At 36.6% G+C, this 22,677-nt stretch overlaps 1 protein-coding gene and 1 long non-coding RNA gene across 5 annotated transcripts in view; both read right to left on the bottom strand.

Moving 5' to 3' along the window:
• LOC143880425 (MADS-box protein SOC1-like) overlaps positions 1-22,677 on the bottom strand; it is a 76,689-nt gene that overhangs the window by 17,693 nt on the left and 36,319 nt on the right. The window lies entirely within an intron of this gene.
• Positions 5,178-22,677, bottom strand: part of LOC143880446 (uncharacterized) — a 50,315-nt gene continuing 32,815 nt past the window's right edge. Inside the window, exon 3 of the long non-coding RNA XR_013251701.1 lies at positions 5,178-5,324. This is a non-coding gene — a long non-coding RNA (uncharacterized LOC143880446). The remainder of the gene's footprint in view (positions 5,325-22,677) is intronic.

Here is a 22,677-nt window from a genome sequence, read left to right as displayed (position 1 = left end):
CGACCGAAATATTGTACGTTTCAATGATTTCGGATTTCAGTCGTTTCGATTTCGGTCTCGACCGAAATCAGAAATTTAGGATTTTGGACAAAATTTAAACCTCGCATGGGAGAACGTGCAAATCCCAACTTTCTCTCCTTTTTTGCTATTTATTAGTATTCCTTTTAGATTTCCCAAGATTTCATTCAAATCTTTCGAAAATTGGTGGAGGACATGTCATCATCCAATTCATTTCCGAGGTTTCTAAATTTCTAAAAGGACATTGTCCTCTTCTTCTTAGCCCATCCAAACCTTCCTAAAATTCTAATCACCAAACTAATTTGGACATTTTCTCCTTCCCCAAAAATGTTTCTGTATGCCAAAGGGTTCAACCCTATCCATGTTTTGATGATCCGCAAACTCAAATTGATTATATGATACTAATGGTTTTGCTAGTGTTGTTGTTTAGCCAGGTGTAATCAAAATCAACACTACGAGCTAAATGGAGGCTTGGAGATGAACCATTGATGGTGACCCACTCATGAACCAAAGAGAAGGCTTTCAAGATTGTTGGAGTCACATGGACAAGGCAAGAACAAAATGCAAGTTCAATGAAGGTGATCACTCCAAAGTCCAAAGCCATCAACATGCAAATCAAGGGAGTTGATTGAAGCCATGACAAAGCCTCATTGAAGTGCCAACAAGCTGAAGAACAAGTTTACTTAGATTGTATTTGGTTAATCATTTGTATTTCATTTGAAAGGCACAAAAAGAGAACTAAAACCAACCTAGATTAAGCTAAAATGGACAAGTGAATGACCATGGTGGTGTCCACACATGTTTGAACCCATATGGCATTCCATTTGATATGTTAGAAGTGAATTCCGAAGGCCAAAGAAAACAGCATTCAAAAAGGGGAAATCTGCTGTCCAGAGGCCTCACGGAATTCCGTGCTCAGAATTCGGTGATACGTTATGGTCGAAAATAGAAAAGCGACCAACGGTCACTACAGAATTTCGTTCGGTGCTTCCGTAATGACCTTTCGAGACCATAAAACGGCTATATTTTGACTTTATAAATATATTGGCCAGTTCACCTTTCTTGGTACACCCCCCATCTATGTAAGGTGAAGCTTGTTGATTGTAATTGGCTCATTGATCTGGCCATTTGAAGGAGGATCGAGATAGTAGAACCCGCGTGCGGACGTGGAGTGTGAACTTAGGACTTGCTCTGAACCACGTAAATCTTTGTATTCGTTGTCTCTTTCATTCTTCTCTCCTTTGGGCAATATTTTTGGTAATATCTTTCCTTATTCTCTTATAAACTAACAAGGGCTAGTTGCACTTCAATTTTTAGGGTTTAACTCACATTGCAAATTCAAAATTTTGAATTAGACCCAATCCAACCCCCCCCCCCCCCCCCCACCCACTCTTGGTTTGCCTATTAGGATTTCAGTTTCCAACTTTTGAAAAAGGTCCATGCCATGTGTTATCATCTCATCCATCAAATTGTTTCCCAATTTCCAAGGTCAATTCCAACCTTTCAAATTGTTTATAAACTTTCAAAACTCCAAACGTTTTTGGCTATTTCATATCAATTCCAATTTTTAAAAGATTCATAAAGGATGTGGATTCATCTCATCCATCCAATTGTTTCCTAAATTCCAAGGATCAATCTCAACCATTCACTTTCCAATCAATCAAATCTTCCTAATTCAGCAATTTTTACCGATATGAATACCCCACCAATCCTCCACATGGAGGACACCAAAAAAATCTTCTCCCCTCCCCCAAGAGGAAACGCCCTCCTCTCTCCCCCTTTCCCCCCTAGCTAATTAGGCTAACCCAACCCTAGCCAATTTGGCTAGCCCATCTCCATTTTCCTCCTAGCCACCCTACCAATTCCCCACCTATATCTCTCCCTCTCCCACCTTGTTCGAACCAATAAAAACCCACTTGGTTGACTTTGGCCACATCAACATCCTCCATCAATTCGTCATCAAAAGAAGATATTCAAGGAAAGCGAAGGAAAGAGGATCGACTTCAACCATCACGAAGAGGTAGCTAGTATTTATTTTTCATATTAATTTAGGATTCATGCTAAAGTTAGCATGTCCATGTTAATTTAGGATTTATGCCAAAATTTGAATGTCCGTGTTAATTTAGGATTCATACTAAAATTAGAATGTTCATGTTAACTCATGCTTCCAAATTTCCATCTTGTAATTTAGAAAGTTTCCAAAATTGAATTTGGAAAGTTTCTTTGATCTTAGAAAGTTTCTTTAATATTGGAAAGTGTCTTTAATTTGGAAAGTTTCTTTAATTTTGAAAAGACTCTAATTTGAAAAGTTTTTCTCATTTAGAAAGTTTCTCTCGTGTCCAAATTTAGAAAGTTTTCAAAGGTTATATACTGTGTAAGCCGGAAGGCTATCGATCACCAAAGTTTTGATTGGAACCAAACCCATATTGATTGATCACACCAATGTTGATTGTCTATAAAGTGAACAGGTTCAATACATCGCATTCAAGCAAGACGACTTGGACACTACAAGCGATCCACGAAACCTTGACGCACACAAATTTGAAGTCAATCGAAGATCGAAGTCTCATGAAAATTTATGAAAGTCTCAAGAAGCCTAGAAGAGAAGATGTCTTATGAGAAATTTAGATTGTAGAGTCTCTCTTAAGTGATTTGAATGTTATCGGCACTTAGGGAGTGTAAAATTAAATGTAGACATCTCTAGGAATAAAGATAAGTAAATATAACTCTTTAACTCTTGCAAAGTTTTGAGCCACCATTTGAAACCCTAACTCTCACCTACTTCTTCCTCACCATTTAATGAGAAAACAAGATACATTAACTTCTCTTGAGTGCCATTACTTTCATTTCCTCCAAGAGAGATTCACTAGGGTTTATGTATTAAGTGAGACAAGATTTTATACATTAATTCTTACCTTTGTATTTGCCTAATCAAGAGGCTAGAGTGCTTATATTCCATTCTACCATTGTAAAGAAGGGTTGTGAGTCTGTGACCCTTGGAGAGTTTAAAGACTCATTATTTGTAAGGAGGTCTAGGACCCGGCCGTGGTGTGGTGTCCGGATAGTGAAGAAACCCAAGGATGACAAACTTGGAAGAGTGGAGTAGGTCTTTTGAGAAGACCGAACTACTATAAATCTCCGTGTTCATTGTGGTGTGGCTTCTACTATCTCTCTTATCTCTCCTTACTCTTGGTAATATCTTAAACTTTAATCTTTACAAATTGAAGTTAGATAGTTTCAAAGTAATTGGTAAAAATCTTTTAAAACAAGTTTTTCAAATCAACAAATTTTATAAAACCTAATTCACCCCCCTCTTAGGTTGGCTAGTCTATTTTCACTTGGTATCAGAGCTTGGACTCTTAATATAAGATTTTGTTTCTCAAAATCTTAAAAGAGTAAAAGATCATGGCAACCCCTCTCGGAAATGTTGAAGGACAATCCATGACTAGACCACCCTATTTTAATGGCTCTAACTATGGATATTGGAAAACTCGAATGACCTTTTTCCTTCAATCACATGATTATGAAATGTGGGAACTAATCGAAGATGGATATATTCATCCAACAACTCAAAGAAGTGAGTGGACGGCCGCTCAAAAAAATAGAGCCGCCTTAAACGCCAAAGGAGTAAACACAATTTTTTGTGTTTTATCTCCAGAGGAGTTCAATCGCGTCTTCACTTGTAAGACGGCCAAAGAAATTTGGACGACCCTCGAAACTACTCACGAGGGAACCACTCAAGTCAAAACGACTAAAGTAAATCTTCTTGTTAGTGACTTTGAAGCTTTCAAAATGAAAAATGATGAAACAATTTCTGAAATGTATACTTGCTTTACTAACATTGTCAATGAGTTGGAAGGATTAGGTAAAGTTAAATGAAGAAATTGTGAACAAGCTACTTCGATCACTCCCTGCTTCATGGGATCCTAAGATTACCGCCATTGAAGAGGTGAAGAACCTTGACACTAGACTCCTAGAAGAGCTTGTTGGGTCTCTCATTACTCATGAAATGAAAATGAAAATGAAAAAGAGAGCAGATCAACAAGGTTAAAAAGAAGACACTAAGAAGAAGGGTGTCGCATTCAAAGCCAAAGCGAAAGTGAAGGAGAGAATCTTCAAAACCTAGGAGAAGGTCTTGCTCTTTTCACCAAGAAGTCCCATCACTTTTCAAGGAGAAAGAAAGGAAACTTCAAGAAAGACAAGCCGTCATGGAGAGAGAAAGACGGAAAAGAAGATGATCCTCCAAGATGCTTTAGATGCAAGAAAGTCAGGCACATCCGACCTAATTGCCCCTAAACAAACAAGAGGACAATTCAAAAAGGAAGAAGGAACGGAACAAAAGTTTTAGTGCAACTTGGGACGGTCTAAGTTGCTCATCCGTAAGTGAGTCAAGCGAAAAAAATGATCGAAACGTATGATTCATGGCACTTGAATCCCACGAAGATGGGGTATGTATTGAATCTCTTGATACAGATAATGAACTAGCTGAAAATGAAAATGACTTTAATAAATCCTTTACATATGATGAACTCTTTGATGCATGTGAAAATTTTCAAGGTCTTCTTCTTCTTGAAGTTTCAAAGACCAAGAACTCGAAAAGTTCACTTGAGAAAATAACTAAAGAATTTGGAATTATTATAAGAGACAACGAGACTCTCTAGACGTAACAATTGGAAAGCTTACCTATGAAAACAACTCTTTAAATGAAAGAATTGAAAATCTTGTCTTGAAAAATAAGGAATTAAAAGAAGAAAATGACAAGATATATGAAGGTATTGAAAGACTTTACCTACACAACAAGGAGTTGAAACAAAATAATGATAAGCTCTAACTAAAATTTTCTTGCGGTAAATCCAAACTTGATAAAATACAAGAGAGAAATTTTTCCGATGGAATAACTGGTTTGGGATACAAAAAATTCCAAAAGCAAGAATCTCACAAGAACAAGTTCGTTAAATCGCATAGACAAAAGAGCACACCAAACTCATATGCAAACTATAACACATTTGTTCCCACTAGTCATTGTTGTGGAACGATCGGACACTACAACTATGTTTGTAGAATGAGAAAACAAACCAATGCAAAATATATATGGGTTAGAAAAGATGAATTGTATGATACTAATATTGAAGGATTCAAAAGAACTTGGGTACCTAAGTCAAGAACATGACCTTTGTCTTGTAGATTTGCTTCAAAGGAGGAATCAAAACCGACAAATGGTACTTGGATAGTGGTTGCTCAAGACACATGACAGGAGACCCTTCCAAGTTCTCATCGATCACCATGGCAAATCAAGGTAAAGTCACCTTTGGCAACGACAAGAAAGGAAAGATCATCAGTGAAGGTACAATTACTTTTAAAGATATTACAATATCTAATGTTTTGCTTGTTGATGGTTTGGCTATGAATTTGCTTAGCACAAGTCAAATTTGTGATGTTGGTAATGAAGTTACTTTTAGGAATGATAAATGTATCGTCAAAGGCACACACAGTGACACTGTAAAATTCACTGCCACTAGAAATGACAATGTCTACACTCTTGTACTAGAAGAACTCACAAGCCAAAATATTAAATGTCTTTCTTCTATTGATATCAACTCTTGGACTTGGCATAAAAGACTACGACATGCACATATGGAATTGCTATCTAAACTTTGCAATAAGAAAATAGTCAATGGTTTGCCTAAGCTCAAATACTCAAATGATCATGTTTGTAGAGCTTGTCAAAAAGGGAAGCAAGCTAAAGATTCTTTTAAACCCAAAAGCATCATATCTACCACTAGACCCCTGCAACTTCTTCATATGAATCTTTTTGGTCCTATGAAAACTTGTAGCATCGGTGGCAAGAAATATGTATATGTTATTGTTGATGACTTCTGTAGATATACATGGGTTATGTTCTTAAGTAGCAAAGATAAGACTTTTCAAATGTTCTTTAAATTGTGCAATAAAGTTCAAAATGAAAAGGGAACAACAATAACATCTATAAGAAGTGATCATGGAACCGAATCTGAAAATATTGGACTTTGAAAATTATTGCACCAAACATGGAATAGAGCCCAACTTCTCTACCCCTAGAACTCCCCAACAAAATGGAGTAGTGGAAAGGAAAAATAAAGTTCTTCAAGAAATGGCAAGAACAATGTTGAATGACTATGGCACTCCTAGACATTTTTGGGCCGAAACCGTTAATATAGCATGCTATGTAATTAACAGAGTTCTAACAAGACTAAAAACTCTTAAAACTCCATATGAACTTTGGGAAAGAAGAAAACCTAGTATAAGCCATCTTAAAGTCGTTGGTTGTAAATGCTATATCCTTAATGTCAAAGATAATCTCCATAAATTTGATCCAAAGTCGGATGATGGAATCTTTCTAGGTTACTCTAACCGTAGTAAAGCATATAGAGTATATAACAAGAGAACCATAATTGTGGAAGAAGTAATTCATGTAAAATTTTATGAATCTCAAGATCCCTTACTAACAATTAGTGATGAGGAAGAAGAAGTATCTCATAAATCTCTAGAAAACAATGATGCTAATGAAGTGACAAAGAAACTAGAGGAAGCAAGTCTTGATAATGAAGAAACAAACGAGGAAGAAGAAGAAGAAACCTTTAACAACAAAGGAAAAAGAATCATATCAAATCACTCTAAATCACAAATATTAGGTGATCCTTCTCATGGAATTAAAACAAGATCTCATTATAGGACCATATGTAGAGAGTTAGCATTTATATCTCATATAGAACCCAAATCCATAAATGAAGTGGAACAAGACGAATTCTTGATGAACGCTATGCAAGAAGAACTCAACCAATTCGAAAGAAACAAAGTATGGAAGTTGGTTCCTAGACCAAAAAGTCAATCTGTCATTTGTACTAGGTGGGTGAATAAAAACAACCTAGATGAGCATGGCAATATTCAAAGAAACAAAGCTAGGCTTGTTGCTCAAGGTTAGAATCAAGAAAAGGGTATTGACTATGATGAAACATTTGCCCCGGTTGCTAGATTAAAAGCCATTAGAATACTCATTGCCTTTGCATGTCATAAACGACTTAAACTTTACCAAATGGATGTTAAAAGTGCATTCTTGAATGGATATATAATGGAAGAAGTATATGTGGAACAACCCCGTGGGTTTGAAGACTTTAAATATCCTGATCATGTTTACAAATTAGATAAAGCATTGTATGGCTTAAAGAAAGCCCCTAGAGCTTGGGATGAAAGATTCACATCTTTTTTGCTAAACAAAGGATTTGAAACAGGGAAAGTAGATAAAACACTCTTTATTAAAAGAAAGAAAGATGATATTTTAATTGTACAAATATATGTTGATGACACTATATTCGGTGCAACAAATGAAAGCATGTGTGAAGAGTTTTCCCAATATATGAAAGATGAATTTGAAATGAGCATGATGGGAGAGCTCAAATTCTTCCATGGTCCTCAAATACATCAATTGAATAATGGAATTCTCATCAATCAAGAGGAATACACAAAAGAACTTTTGAAAAGATTTGGCTTGGACACCTCTCCAGTAAAACCTACTCCTATGAGCACCTCTACAAAACTATCTAAAGATGATAGTAATCCAAAGGTAGATCAAAAGAAATTTAGAGGCATGATAGGTAGTCTCTGGTACCTAACTGCCAGTAGACCTGACATAATGTTTAGTGTTTGTTTGTGTGCATTCACTGTGATAACACTAGCACAATTAATCTCACCAAAAATCCAATTCAGCACTCAAGAACTAAACACATTTAAGTTAGACATTATTTTCTAAGATATCATTCTAAAAAAAGGTGACATATCAATTGAATACATCCACACAAATGATCAACTAGCGGATATTTTCACAAAACCACTAAATGAAGATCGCTTTTGTGATATCCATAGTGGTCTTAACATTTGGAGCATGTCTCAAGTATTAGAATTTGATAGTCACCTTTGACATCTTCATCATGCTAAAGATGCCTAAACTATTAACTAACAATTCACTCAATTAGTGCTCATGCCCACTTGTGGGAACGACACTGTCATCTTAAATTAAATCATTAAAAAATTTGACCTTTGGGTCGGCATCTTTGTCATGAAAGAATGATATATAAACTGTGTAAGCAAGTCTCCTTGGCTATTATTTATCATAAATTTGAGTGTATATGTATCTATCTAGTAGTATCCTTCTCATACACCATTATGTACCCTGAGCTCTCGTATAATGTTCAAAAACTAGCTCAAAACTGACCAAAATTTTCAAAATCCGCAGTTTCTGGGGTTGGCGGACGTCCGCCATCTTCCGGACATCCTGGGACGCGCGGAAGAGGTGCGTGCTCAGCAGATGGTGTATAAAAACTTCTTTTTTACCTTTTTTCTTTTCACTTCTCTTCTCTTTTTTTTTTACTTCCTCCGGCGAGTTCGCTTCGCTCGCCGGTTGCTCCTTTCACCGTTCTTTTTTTTCTTTTCTTCTTCTCTCGTCCTACTGTTCATGATGCCTCACACTCGCACTCGCACTACTCAAGGAGATGGTTCATCCCGAGGACGAAACAAGGGGAAATGAGTCCGCTACCAAGATCGGTTTCCCTCTCCTCCTCGACGGCCACCTACGACTTACTCCGAGCTCATGATTCAACAAATCCCCTCACGGAAGATTTTGAGTGGTCGCCGAGACGAGACGATTCCATTCTCGTGTTTTCCTCTTGTGGACTACTTCACTACTCTTGGATGGGAAGGTATACTCACGTATGACGATCCATGGTGCGTATATCCCTCTCTTGTTTATGAATTTTACAGTAATCTCCGGATTTCCCTAGAAAATCGAACCTTGATTACCAAGATTCGACATAGGAAAGTCAAGTTCACCCTTGCCGAGTTTGCAAACGTTTCTGAACTTTCCAATGATGGGGCAGATATTTATTTTTGGCCCAATGATGACATTGCCTCCACCGACATTCCTCCATCCACAGTTTATGCCGGTATCTGCAAGGCCTATGACCCTTCCATTGTTGTTAAAACTCATCATCTCTCGGACATTGCCCGTATCCATCACTTGATCATCTACAGTAACATCACCCCTAGGGCCGGGTGCAAGGATGAAGTACGCCCTCTTGAGGCGTTTCTCACCTTTACCCTTCTCATCAACACCCCTGTCAATCTTGCGTATATCATTTTTTGTCACATGGCCCGAGTTCCAACCAAAGCCCACACGTATCTTTCATATGGTCTTCTCCTCAACCGCCTCTTCACTTTTCTTGAAATTAATCTTCAAAATGAAAAATCCTCCCTCGCTTCAGTCGACATTGATCGGACCTCCCTCCGTCGCATGCGTATTCCTCAAGTTCTCACAGATTCTCCTCATGCGCACGACTCCTCTGACGCTCCTGAGGATCGTCATAACGAGTACGATCATGTCACTCCTCCAGTCGATCCCGTACCTCCTCAGCCATACTCTTACACTGAGGATCCTTCTCCACCCACATTCACTTGTTACGGCACGTGATTTTGACATCTTATATCGTGCTCTTCAAGGCTCCTACGTACACCACTATGATAGACTCCAGCATTCCGTGGAGCAACTTCGCTTGGAGAAAAAGGCCCAGTATGACAGTCTCTCTGGATCCTTCCAGTCACTGTCCATTGATGTCTCGCATCTTCAGGCGGACTTCACTGCGTTCCAAGAATGTCACTTTGCCGCACCACCGCCACCGCCATAAGAGGATTAGGGCTTGGGGTCCTGTTATGTTATCTTGCATGCCCGTGTTTTAGTTTACACTTTTTCCTTCATTTGGCATGTACTATTCAGGTTCCCATACTATTTTTTATCTTCTGCGCGTAGCACTTGATACTTTAAGGTGAGTTATGGCTCCTTATCCTGACTTAGATACTTCTCCTGAAAAAGAAAAGAAAACGACCCCCTTCTCAAGCATATCACATGCCCGGTCCTATTGTTGACATGGGAGGCTTGAAAAGGAATGATACGTTGAGCTTGGAGGAGAGCATGAAAGTTCCTGCTCAACACATCCTCAGCTAAAATAAAGAGAGCAGGAGAGAGGGGATCCCCTTGCCTAACTCCTCTACCAGACTTAAAATAGCCATGCAATCCTCCCCATGGTGCTCTTTGTTACCGTTAGCGCCCCGTTAGTCTATCTCTATCTTGGATGTTTTGGCTGATATGGTTTAGATACTTCTTATGTTTGGATGGTATGTTTGGATGATATGCTTTGGATGCTTATTGCAATTGTAAATGCCATATTAGTCTTGATTATTCCCTTTTTGCCTATGTCAAAGGGGGAGAAGATACATGTTGCACTTGCTTTTATAATTGAATGGTATGCTTTTGCAGTGCTTAGTATAATTTTGTAAGTGATTGATATGTAATTGAAGTCTCCCAATCCAACTGGCTATTATTGAGGGGGAGCAAACATAACAGTTATTCTTTTCTCCTACCTCTCAATCAATCTGGGTTTTGCCATCAATCAAAAAGGATGAGATTGTAAGCCGGAAGGCTATCGATCACCAAAGTTTTGATTGGAACCAAACCCATATTGATTGATCACACCAATGTCGATTGCTTATACAGTGAAAAGGTTCAATACCTCACATTCAAGCAAGACAACTTGGACACTACAAGCGATCTACGGAACCTTGACACACACAAATATGAAGTTAATCGAAGATCGATGTCTCATGAAGATTGATGAAAGTCACAAGAAGCCTAGAAGAGAAGATGTCTTATGAGCATGGTTTAAAATTTCAGTTTCGGTACCGGTTTCGGACCCTAGAAATTTTGAGTAATAATTTAAAAAGCTTATTTAATTCATTTCAAAATTTTGAACCAAAATTCTGAAATTTCGGCGATAATTTTGTAACATTTCCTTTTAAAAAAAAATTCTCAAAATTTCAGACCGAAATTCCGAAATTTCGGCCAAAATTTGGTAAAGATCGAAATTGGTCCCCACCGAAATTTCGAATTTCGGTAGAAATTTAAAACCATGCTTATGAGAAATTTAGATTGTAGAGTCTCACTTGAGTGATTTGAATGTTCTTGGCACTTAGGGAGTTTAAAATTAAACGTAGACATCTCTAGGAATAACACTCCCTAAAGTAGGCTCAAAGTTCGTTGAGAATTCCCTCTAGAAATATAAATTTAAATGTCTAGGGAAATCACGGATGTCCGAAAATTTCGCGGACATCCGTCTGAAACCTGAACATTTGTATTTGGATAACTGAGGGAATTGCAGACGTCCGGGATTTTGGCGGACATCCATTTGAAACCTGAATATTTGGGTTTCGATAAGTAAGAAAATTACGGTCGTCCGGAAAACTGGCGGACGTCCGTGGACGGATTTGGGGGCGCTTTTTGAATTTCAAACGACACTATTTGCCGGACGTCCGGACTTCGTCCATGACGCCCATGAAAGCAAAAAATTAGGTTTTTTGGTTTTCAACTGATATATATATATATATATATATATATATATGTATGTATGTATGTTATTTTGAAAACCCTAAAGATAACTCTTTAACTCCTGCAAAGTTTTGAGCCACCATTTGAAACCGTAACTCTCACCTACTTCTTCCTCACCATTTATTGAGAAAACAAGATACATTAACTTCTCTTGAGTACCATTACTTTCATTCCCTCCAAGAGAGAATCACTAGGGTTTATGTATTAAGTGACACAAGAGTTCATACATTAGTTCTTACCTTTGTATTTGCCTAATCAAGAGGCTAGAGTGCTTATATTCCATTCTACCATTGTAAAGAAGGGTTGTGACCCTTGCAGAGTTTAAAGACTCGTTGTTTGTAAGGAGGCCTTGGACCCGGCCGTGGTGTGGTGTCCGGACAGTGAAGAAACCCAAGGACGACAAACTTGGAAGAGTGGAGTAGGTGTTTTGAGAAGACCGGACCACTATAAATCTCCGTGTTCATTGTGGTGTGGCTTCTATTATCTCTCTTATCTCTCCTTGCTCTTGGTAACATCTTAACTTTATTCTTTACAAATTCAAGTTAGATAGTTTCAAAGTAATTGGTAAAAACCTTTAAAACAAGTTTTTCAAATCAACAAATTTTTATAAGACTTCATTCACCCCCGCCCCCCTCTTAGGTTGCCTAGTCTATTTTCATATTGAACTCGAAAATTACAAAGTTTCCAAAAATTACATATTGAATTCAAAAATTAGAAAGTTTCCAAATTTTATACATATCGAATTCCAAAATTAGAAAGTTTCCGAAAATTAAATATTAAATTCCAAAATTAGAAAGTTTCAAAATTTTAAGTGTTGAATTCCAAGTTTAGAATGTTTCCAAAATTTACATGTTGAATTCCAAGTTTAGAAAGTTTCCAAAATTTACAGGTTGAATTCCAAAATTAGAAAGTTTTCCAAAATTTATATGTTGAATTCCAAGTTGAGAAAGTTTCCACTACATTTCACAATCCTAATTTTGGAAAGTTTCTAATTTAGGATTCTAAATTTAGGAAGTTTCCAATTCATTTTAAAATCCTAATTTTGGAAAGTTACTAGTTTAGGATTCTAAATTTCGGAAGTTTCCAATTCATTTAAAAATCCTAATTTGGGAAAGTTTCTGGTTTAGGATTCTAAATTTTGGCAGTTTCCAATTGATTTCAAAATCTTGATTTTGGAATGTTTCTAGTTTAGAATTCTAAATATAGAAAGTTTCCAATTCAATTCAAAATCCAATCTCGAAAAGTTTCTAGTTTCGGATTCTAATTTTAGAAAGTTTCCAATTCATTTCAAAATCCAATTTTAGAAAGTTTCCAATTCATTTCAAAATCTTATTTTGGAAAGTTTCTAAATTAGATTCTAGTTTTAGAAAGTTTCTAATTCATTTCAAATTCTAATTTTGGAAAGTTTCTAAATCTTGAAATCTAATTTTAGAAAGTTTCTAGATTTTCATTTTAGAAAGCTTCTAATCTTTATTCCAAATTTTAGAAAGTTTAGAATTGCATGTTAAATTTTAGATAATTTGGAAGAGGAAATTGTTTCTGAGCTCGAGCTCAGATAGCTTATCTGAACTCGAGCTTCAAAAACTCATGTGGGCCCACATTTTTTGGGTGATCCAAAGCATTCATTTGAAAGGCCCTTACATGGTTAGGGTGTGTACCAAAAATCAGGTCCATAGGATAATCCTAACCCATCCAAAAGTGGAGGGAAAAATGGACGGATATTGTTTCTCCACAGATCTGCCCATTTTTTGTTGGAAATAATCTGTGTAGTGGTTGAGAAGAAGATAAGAAGATGCGTCAAGGCGCGTAAACGCTATCCTTAACAAGATAATCGCCCCCACCAGTAGTGTGCAAAGGGGACCACGAACTCGCCTCCAAGATACAATGAAGCCCGGTTCCAAACCGATTGCTTGACGACGTTCTGCACTGAACGAAATCAAGCCTGAATCACCTTTGAATTTTTCAAGTAATTGAGACCCAAGTGTTTTGTTTCTGCAGAAAACAGAATACTTGAAGAAAACTTCTAAAACAGTAAAAACAAAAACTTTGTAGGGGTTTAGAGAGAGAGAATTGTGCTGGAAATAGCAATTTTGGGTATGACAAAGTAGAAATCCTAATTTTGTATAGAATGAGTATTTTCTACTGTTTTTATAGAGCTTCTAGTGGCTTTTCCCGTTGGAAAACACCCTTTCTGGACATCCTTTCAGCGGGTTCGAATTCGGACCATTAGATCGGGTCTAATCGCGACTCTACGGATCAGATCAATCCTGGAGTGACCGTTGGCTTGTGTAAAAACCCTTCCAACTCCGAACCGCTAGATTGCCCATCCATGGTGCAGATCGCACCCTTTGGGCCTTTGACCATTGAGTAGATGGGACACCATCCAATGGTCATCTTCCACTAGCTGTTACACTACGATCAGACGCTTCGGATCGTACCCGCTCACGCACTATCCATTGGAGCCCCTATGCCTGCTGGGCCAACCGTTGGGCCCGAACTCAGGCCCAACACGACTGAATCATTCGGTCTACCCACTTGACCGATCCAAGTCAATCTTGATCCAATGGTCCAGATCAAATCGGAAAAAATGAAAGGCTCAAATCACTCCTCGCTACGATGCGGCATGCGAAGTGCAAAGTGCGCCTAAAAAAAGCCTTACGAGTGCCCCTGTAACTATAGCACCCTAACAACCTGGTTATAAGTCAATTAAGAGCCTAAATGTTCAACCTCCTCCGTTACACATTACAGGTTCTAAGCACTTTCTTTTGGGATGGCATTTATATAATGTACAGTGCTTGCAATCACTCCATACGATGGACTTGGGTTCATTGAATTCAGGACTTGATGTCTCTTCAAGCGTTGAGTTGAGTTTCCATCATTGGTGATCATTAGCTATTGGCTTTAGACCCATCTCCATTGATGTCTTTAACACCACATCTCTTGCAAGACTTTTTGTTAATGGATCAGCTAGGTTCTGGCATGATCTCACATAATTTAAAATTACTACTCCATTAGTAACTGACTAATGACACTATGCCTAAGTCCAATACGACTGGACTTACCATTGTACACATGGTTATATACTCTTGATAGTGTAGCCTGACTATCACAATGCACATATATCGATGGCATAGGTTTAGGCCAAATAGGAATTTCAATTAGCAAATTCCTCAGCCACTCCGTCTCTTTACAACATGAGGCCAATGCAATAAACCCTGCTTCCATGGTGGAAGTAGTTATGCATGTCTGCTTCTTCGAAGCCAAGGAGATATCTCCCCCACCAAGAGTAAATATCCACCCACTCGTTGATGAATGATCAACACGCTCAGTTAACCAACTGGCATCTATATATCCTTCTAACACTACAGGATACCCATTATATGACAATCTATAGTCTATAGTGCCTTAAGATACTTTAATATCCTATTTATAGCATTCTAATGAACATTACTAGGATTACTAGTAAATCTACTTAGCTTTCCAACTGCGAATGCTATGTCAGGTCTAGTACATGTCATAGCATATATTAAACTACCTATGACACTAGCATACTTTAATTGAGATATAGACTTACCAGTATTAGGATATAATCTAAAACTTGAATCAAAAGGTGTAGAAACTGGTGTGCAATCAAAGTGATCAAATTTTCTACGTACTTTTTCAATATAATGTGATTGGGTAAGAATAAGATTACTATCTTTTCTTATTATTCTAGTACCTAGAATCACATCTGCAACACCCATGTCTTTCATATTAAAATTCAATGACAGAAACTCTTTGGTCCTTGTGATACTATCCATATCACTACCAAAGATTAACATGTCATCTACATATATAACATATGATGACACATTTTTCACCTTTATACTTACTATATACACATTTGTCAGATTCATGTATCTTAAAACCATTTGACACTAGAACCTTGTCAAATCTCTCATGCCACTGTTTAGGGGCTTGTTTAAGCTCATATAAGGACTTAACTAACTTACATACTTTACGCTCTTGACTAGGTATAACAAAACCTTCAGGTTGATCCATATATACTTCTTCATCAAGTTCACCATTCAAGAATGTTGTTTTAACATCCATTTGATGAATGTGAAGGTTGTATATGGATACAAGAGCAATGAGGACTCTAATGGTTGAGATCCTAACAACTGCGGCATATGTATCAAAGTAATCTATTCCGGCTTTTTGAGTAAAGCCTTTGACAACCAACCTGGCCTTAAATTTTTCTATGGTTCCATCCACTTTCATCTTCTTCTTGAAGATCCACTTACAACCTGTGGGTTTAGACCCAGGTGGTAAGTCAACTAATTTTCAAGTTTTATTACCCATGATTGAATCCATTTCATCATTGATGGCCTCTTTCCAAATGGCAGCATCTTGAGATTTAATGGCTTCTTCATAGGTCTTTGGATCAGGTTCTACTTTTAGATCTATCATAGTAGAAGTAGAGACTTTATCTCTTGATCCTTCTACAAGAAAGACTACAAAATCAGGACCATATGATTTTTCTATTCTATCTCTTTTACTTCTCCTGATTTCATTAGGTACCTCATTTGTTTCCTCTTGAGGCTCTAATGAAGACTCTATAGGTGAGTTTGAATCCATTGATCTAGGAATGGATGAGAACCTGTTTTCACAGAAGGTGGCATCCCTAGACTCAATAATGGTATTCATTTATAAAAAGTCATTAGGTTCTATAACTAAGAACCTATAGGCTTTACTATGATTTGCATATCTAAGGAATATGCATTCAATGCCTCGTTCACCTAACTTTCTTTTCTTAGGTTTGGGTACTTGAACAATGGCTCTACAACCCCAAACTTTAAGGTAGCTTAAGTTGGGTTTTCACTTTTTCCAAAGTTCATAGGGGGTTACATGGGTTTTCTTATTAGTAATTCTATTTAGGATGTGACAAGCCACTAATAAGGCTTCACCCCAAAAATCCTTATTTAAATCAGAATTGACTAGCATGGAATTAACCATTTCCATAATAGTCCCATTCTTTCTTTCTGCAACACCAGTCTGTTGTGGTGTATAAGGGGTGAAAAACTCATGTATTATTCCCTCTTTTTCACAAAATTCAGGGAATTGGTATTCCCCTCCTCTGTCAGATCTAATACACTTGATCTTAATTTCACATTGTTTTTCTACTTCTGTCTTATAAGTCTTAAACTTATATAAGACTTCATCTTTATGTCCTAACACATATACATAACAATATTTTGAAAAATCATCAATGCATGTTACAAAATATTTTTTGCCTCCTCTTGTTGGAGTGCCATGAAAATCACATACATCACTATGTATCAACTGTAATAAAGTAGTAGATCTTTCTACACTAGCAAATGGTATAGTAGTTATCTTAGTTTGCATGATTTTCATCATCTTTAGGAATTAGTTCTAACTTTACCATATCATGCATTTTCCTAAGATTTACATGTCCTAATCTATTCTGCCATAAAGAAATGAAGTCAAGCATGTAAACAAAAACATTAACTTTATTAATATTCATCTTGAACATGCCCTCATACATATAACCCTTCCCTACAAATGTCTCACCCTTAGATAGTACAAACTTGTTAGATTCGAATACAAATTTAAAGCCATTCTTATTAAGAAGGTTATCAGAAACAAGATTCTTCCTAACATCTGGGACATGGTATACATCAATAAGAGTTAGGATCTTTTCAGAAGTGAATTCAAGTTCCACTTTGCCTTTTCCCTTGACTTCTGCAGTTGAGGAATTTCCCATGTATAGAACATTTCCATCTTCGACTCGAGCATAAGCCAAGAATGCGCTTCTATCATTGCAAACATGTTTGGCAGCGCCCGAATCGATCCACCAAGCATCTTCTCCTTTGAGGTAATTAACCTCAGATATCATGGCAACAAACTTTTCCTTGTTTCCATCTTTGTTTCCTTGAGTGTTCGACTTTTTATATCGAAACTCCCTCTTGTAGTGGCCAATTTTGCCACACTGGAAACAAGCGCCCTTGCCATTTTGATGTTTTCTCTTCCGGTTACCTTTCCAAGGTTTAGTAGGGGAGTTTGAATCTGTTACATTGGCAACTTCCACCATATGGACTTTAGATGATTGATTTGCTATATCATCTTTACTGTCTCAAAGCCTTGATTCTTCCTCGACTTAGAGGGTTTGAATCAAATCTTCGAGTGTCATTTCCTCTTTTTTATGTTTAAGACTTTTTCTAAAGTCTTTAGAAGATGGTGGTAATTCAATGATAGAGGGTATAATGACAGTATCATCAAGGTTCACCCCTTGTTGGTGAACTTGACTAATGATATGTTGGATTTCATGGACTTGATCCACTACCAACTTATCATCAGTCATCTTGAAATTTAAAAAATGACTTACAACAAACTTTTTGGCGCCGGCCTTTTCCGATAGGTACTTCGTCTCCAAAGCCGTCCATAGTTCTCCCGCCGAACCCATGATATGGTAGATGTCAAACAGTTCATCCGTCATAGCATGAGGATGTGTCATTTGCACAGATAATCGTCTTGTTCCCACTTCCTCCTTCTAAGGGCTTGAGCAAACGTCTCGTTTTCAACTTCTGCCGGTATGGGTGAAGTCAGTACACATTCCACTTTGAGAGTAGTGAGAATGAAATGTACTTTCCAACGGTCCGAATCAAATCGGGAAAAAAGAAAGGCTCCAATCGGTCATCGCTATGATGCGGCGTGCGAAGTGCAAAGTGGGCCTAAAAAAGCGCCAATAAAGCGCCACTATGCGCCCTATAGCCCATTGCCCACGTCGCATGCATGCGTGCGCGTGTACGAATGGTGCGTTGCACCATCCTGCGGTTCAACCAAGGCTAAGACCCATTGTGCACCATAATAAAGTAGAGAAAAGAGGAGTAAAGCTTTATAAGCCAAACTTTTTCTTTCTTATGCGTCGGTACGAGACTATCTTTTTCACACTACTTTTGCACTCTTCTCTTTTTTCCCTCCACAAATGCAAGGGTTAGGATGATCCTATAGAGCTGATTTTTTGTAGGCACCCTATCAATGTAAGGGCCTTTCAAATGAATGCTTTGGATCACCCCAAAAATTTTGGCCACATGAGTGTTTGCGTTCGAGCTTAGATAAGCTTATCTGAGCTCGAGCTCAGATACACTTTACTCATATATTGCATGATAATTTTAGAAACCTCAGAATTGCAAGTTAATGTTAGAAACAATATTCAAATTTTCTAATTTAGAAATTTTAATCCAAAATTTGCACTTAAAATTCTAAATTTAGAAAAATTCTAAAATTTGCACCTAAAGTTCTAAAATTAGGAAGATTCCAGAGTTCGCATATAAAGTTATAAATTTACAAATATTCTAAAATTCGCACCTAAAGTTCTAAATTTAGAGAGATTTCAACTCGCACAAAAAGTTCTAAATTTAGAAAGTTTCCAAAAATAGCATTCTGGATTTTATTTTTAGCAGGTTTACAAAAAATGGCATCATAGGTTATATTTTTTGAAAGTTTTCAAAAATTACATCATAGAGGTTCTCACATCTTTGCATTAGTTCTAGGCTCATACATAGGCATTCGAATCCACACAAATTCAATTCAAAACACAAATTCATTCAAAATTTGCATAAGCTTTCAAAATTCACTGTCATTCAAAACTAACAAAGCCATTTAAATCTCATATTAGGCACATAGGCATGCAACTAAAGCATGTAAGACCTCAGTAGGTTATACTCCTGGTCCGCATATGTATAAACTGCGAACGGTCAAACATACTCTACATAACATTTAGAATAGGTGCATTTAAGCTCATCCTAGGTCATGCTAGATCCATATTTAATCATTGAAAGAAAATTGTCCCTTAGATCACATCAATAATCACTTTGCACATCACAACCCTTTTTTACTAACATGTAACTAAATAAAGCCCTCAAAAAGTAAAGACCGGTATTTACCAGGCGAGAATGGTGCCTATTACCTTCTATTCTCCTAATCAAGTAATGTACTCCATCTCGGGATCGCAGGCTTAGCCTTGCAGAGTCATTTATGGGCCTGTGCCCCGACCAAGGTGGCTCCCTATACCAATCTGTTACGATCACTCCTTTTGGCAAGACCTTATTTTAGCAAGCTTTATTTTGCGGACTGTTATGTTTATTTTTAGCATTGTTACGTTGTCTTTCCTATTTTACTTATTCCATCTTTGGGGTAATTCCTACTCGGGGACCCATAGATCGTCTATATAATGTAGATGTTGTATGGCTAGTGGATTATGCGAAATTTTATTGCTTTCTTACTTATTGGGAGGCCCGGGTTACCTCGAATCAACCCATTTCTCTTTCTCTTTCCCTCTCTTTTTTTATTTTCTCATCGTTGGGACCTAGGGATCTAACAACTTAGTATCAGAGCACGGATAGCTAGTTATTCGTCACCCCAAACTTTGCGACTCAATGTATTCATCAAACGTCAACCTCTGACGATCCTAATAGACTCGGGTAGTGTAGACACCCCCATTTTGCCGTACTTTGAAAAGCAAATGATTTAGTAGTTTCATTGAGTTTTGAGTAGGTCTTCCACGTTAGGTCAAGCGTTCTTGTATTTTAGGTGTTTTGAAGTTGATTCGCAATCCTAAAGGTTTCTTGGGTGTTCCATTGATCTTTGAAAATATAGGAATTTGAGTTTTCAATCAAGTGACAAAACATGCTAAATTTAGATTTATAAGTGTTTCTCCTATTTTTTGGCACTTCAGGGGTATTTTGGCCTTTTCCAATATGATTCATTTGATCCCTGGATTGTATTTGAGAAATTTCGACTCGTTTCGTGAATTTTCTCAGGATTTTTCCCATTTTTATCAATTTTTGCACCTCGGGGGTAATTTGGTCATTTCCAATGTGTTACATTTGATCTCTAGAGTGTGTTTAAGGAGTCACGAGTCATTTCGTGAATTTTGAAAAACTTGCTAAAATTGAAATTTCTCAGGGGTTTCACTTGATTTGGGAATTTCGTGTGTCGAGGGCATTTTGGGCATTTTCAGGGGATTCCAAGTGATCCTATTTGATATCACCCACCAAAAGAAACAAACTTAAAAACTTTCTATTTTTTAGGTTTGACCATGAAAACTTTCTATTTTTAACTTTCCCCTTTGGGGGCAATCCAATTTAAGGTCATTTTAGTCGCTTTTGGGTGCGTAATGATCAAACAGGGGCATTTTGGTCTGAAAAATTATATTTTCTAAAGGGGATGGTTCGACCATATGTCGAGGGTGCAGCATAAATGTCATATGGGTTGGGTTCATCAATAAAAATTTTGAATTTAAAGGATTTTATTAAATTTTTCAATGAAAAAAAACGTCAAATACATGTCATAAGGCCCATTGGGCTAAAGCCCTCAAGGTGGGGGTCCATGTGGACCCACCGATGTGAGTCGGCCACATAAGTGGGCGCCCACATGGTGAGGCCACATGCAAAAATGTCCAACATGGGATGAGGTGGTTCGTGATATCATATTTGTTTTGAAAAAAATAATAAAAAAAGAGTTATAATTAGAAAGGGCTAGTATGGTCAGGTTAGTAAAATGGCCTTAACTTTTTCCCCTTCTCTCAAAAAAATTTACACTTATACTTGTTTCGAACGTCCCGAAAAGATCTCCAACTTTCTAGTTTACAACTTTTCCAGAATCAGCCTCTAAATAGGTCAAAAATGAGCTCAAATGTTGGGCAGCCCTCTTTGGACGAAAATCACCCATAAAAGCTAGTTTCCTATGTCAGAAGGCTTCTAGATTTATCTTGAAGGATCTCCATTTTGTAATTTAGCATTGCTTAGCTTGCAAGAAACAAGGTTTAGAAATAAGTTCAATATGAAAATCAAAGAATGAGAAAGTCAATGCACAAATTGGGAACAAGCCAAAAGGAGAGAGCTCATGTTGGAAACTTCCAAATTCACTCAAACCTAAGCTTCTGCCTACAAAAGCAAACCCACCCAAGGCTTTTCTCCTCTTGAAATTGATCCAACTTGTTGTCCGTCTAGAAAAAAAACGTCCAATAATTCCTCCCACTTGGTTTTTGGTGTTTTACACTTCATCTACTCCAGTCCTATAGATAAGGATTCACGATCAACGGTAGGTTCCTTCATCTTTGTAATATCAAAAGTAGAAAAGAATGCTAGGGTTTTTATTTTTGTAGATGGTTTAAATCAGTAAATTTTTTAATAAAATTTATTTTTGTAGATGGTTTAAATCAGTATATTTTTTAATGAAATTTTAATATGTTATAAAATAAATAATAAGTTTTCAAAATTCAGAATTTTATTGAAAAATTAATTTTCCTTCATTTAATAATGATTTTCTTTCATTCTTTATTCAATATGGATTTGAATCGGGTTTTCAAAGCAAGTGTTTGAAAGCATGGGATTTTTAAAAAATTGATATTTTCTGAGTTTAATATTAAAAAAAAAACCACAGCAAACTTAATTTTCAGCCACGGTTTGATCGTTTCATCCTTCGTTTTATTTTTCAAAAAATAACCCTGAAAAGAGTTATTTCTCGATGAATGAAACCAAAGTATATTAAATTAAGTCCAAACTTCGTAAAAAAAAAATTCCAGCGGTTTTTTGGGATTCTTAGATCACCAAAAAAATTTCATATTTTTTTGAATTTATTTAGTCCGAATTTAAATTATTTTAAATTTGGCCTATTTTTAATGAATATCTAACAATTTTGAAAATTAATGAAATTTTCCAGAGTTTAAGTTTAATTATAAATTGTATTTTCAATGAAAGAAAACTTTAAAAAAAATATTTTCTTTACTGTTTTCTAATAGATGCTCCGTTTTGTGTGCCATAATTCTTTTTTATATCAAACTAAATAATTTTTAAAATTTTTCTTTACAAACCAGTAACATAGGTTACTGGAACATTAGAGAAAAATTTTCAAAACTTTTTACAAAGTTTTGATATAATTTTGGATTTATTCATAATAAACGGATTTTGATTCCAAGAAAGCATATTGATATTTTTTCCTTTTAAAATCAATTTTATGGAGGAATTTTAATTTTTAGATTCTAAAATTTTGATAGAAAATCTTATAAATCATTTTACGTCATATGTGATTTTTACATCATTTTAGGATGTTAGCAATCATGTGTTTGTGATTTTCCTTTTGAAATAGTCTGATTTTGTGAGATCACATATTGATAGTAGATTTGAGAT

Source organism: Tasmannia lanceolata, unplaced genomic scaffold (assembly GCF_043159265.1).
Source record: "Tasmannia lanceolata isolate RefF3 unplaced genomic scaffold, GAP_Taslan_0.1 ptg000002l, whole genome shotgun sequence".
NCBI lineage: Eukaryota > Viridiplantae > Streptophyta > Magnoliopsida > Canellales > Winteraceae > Tasmannia > Tasmannia lanceolata.
The sequence above is the reverse complement of the archived record's forward strand: the minus strand, read 5'-3'. Positions and strand labels throughout refer to the sequence as shown.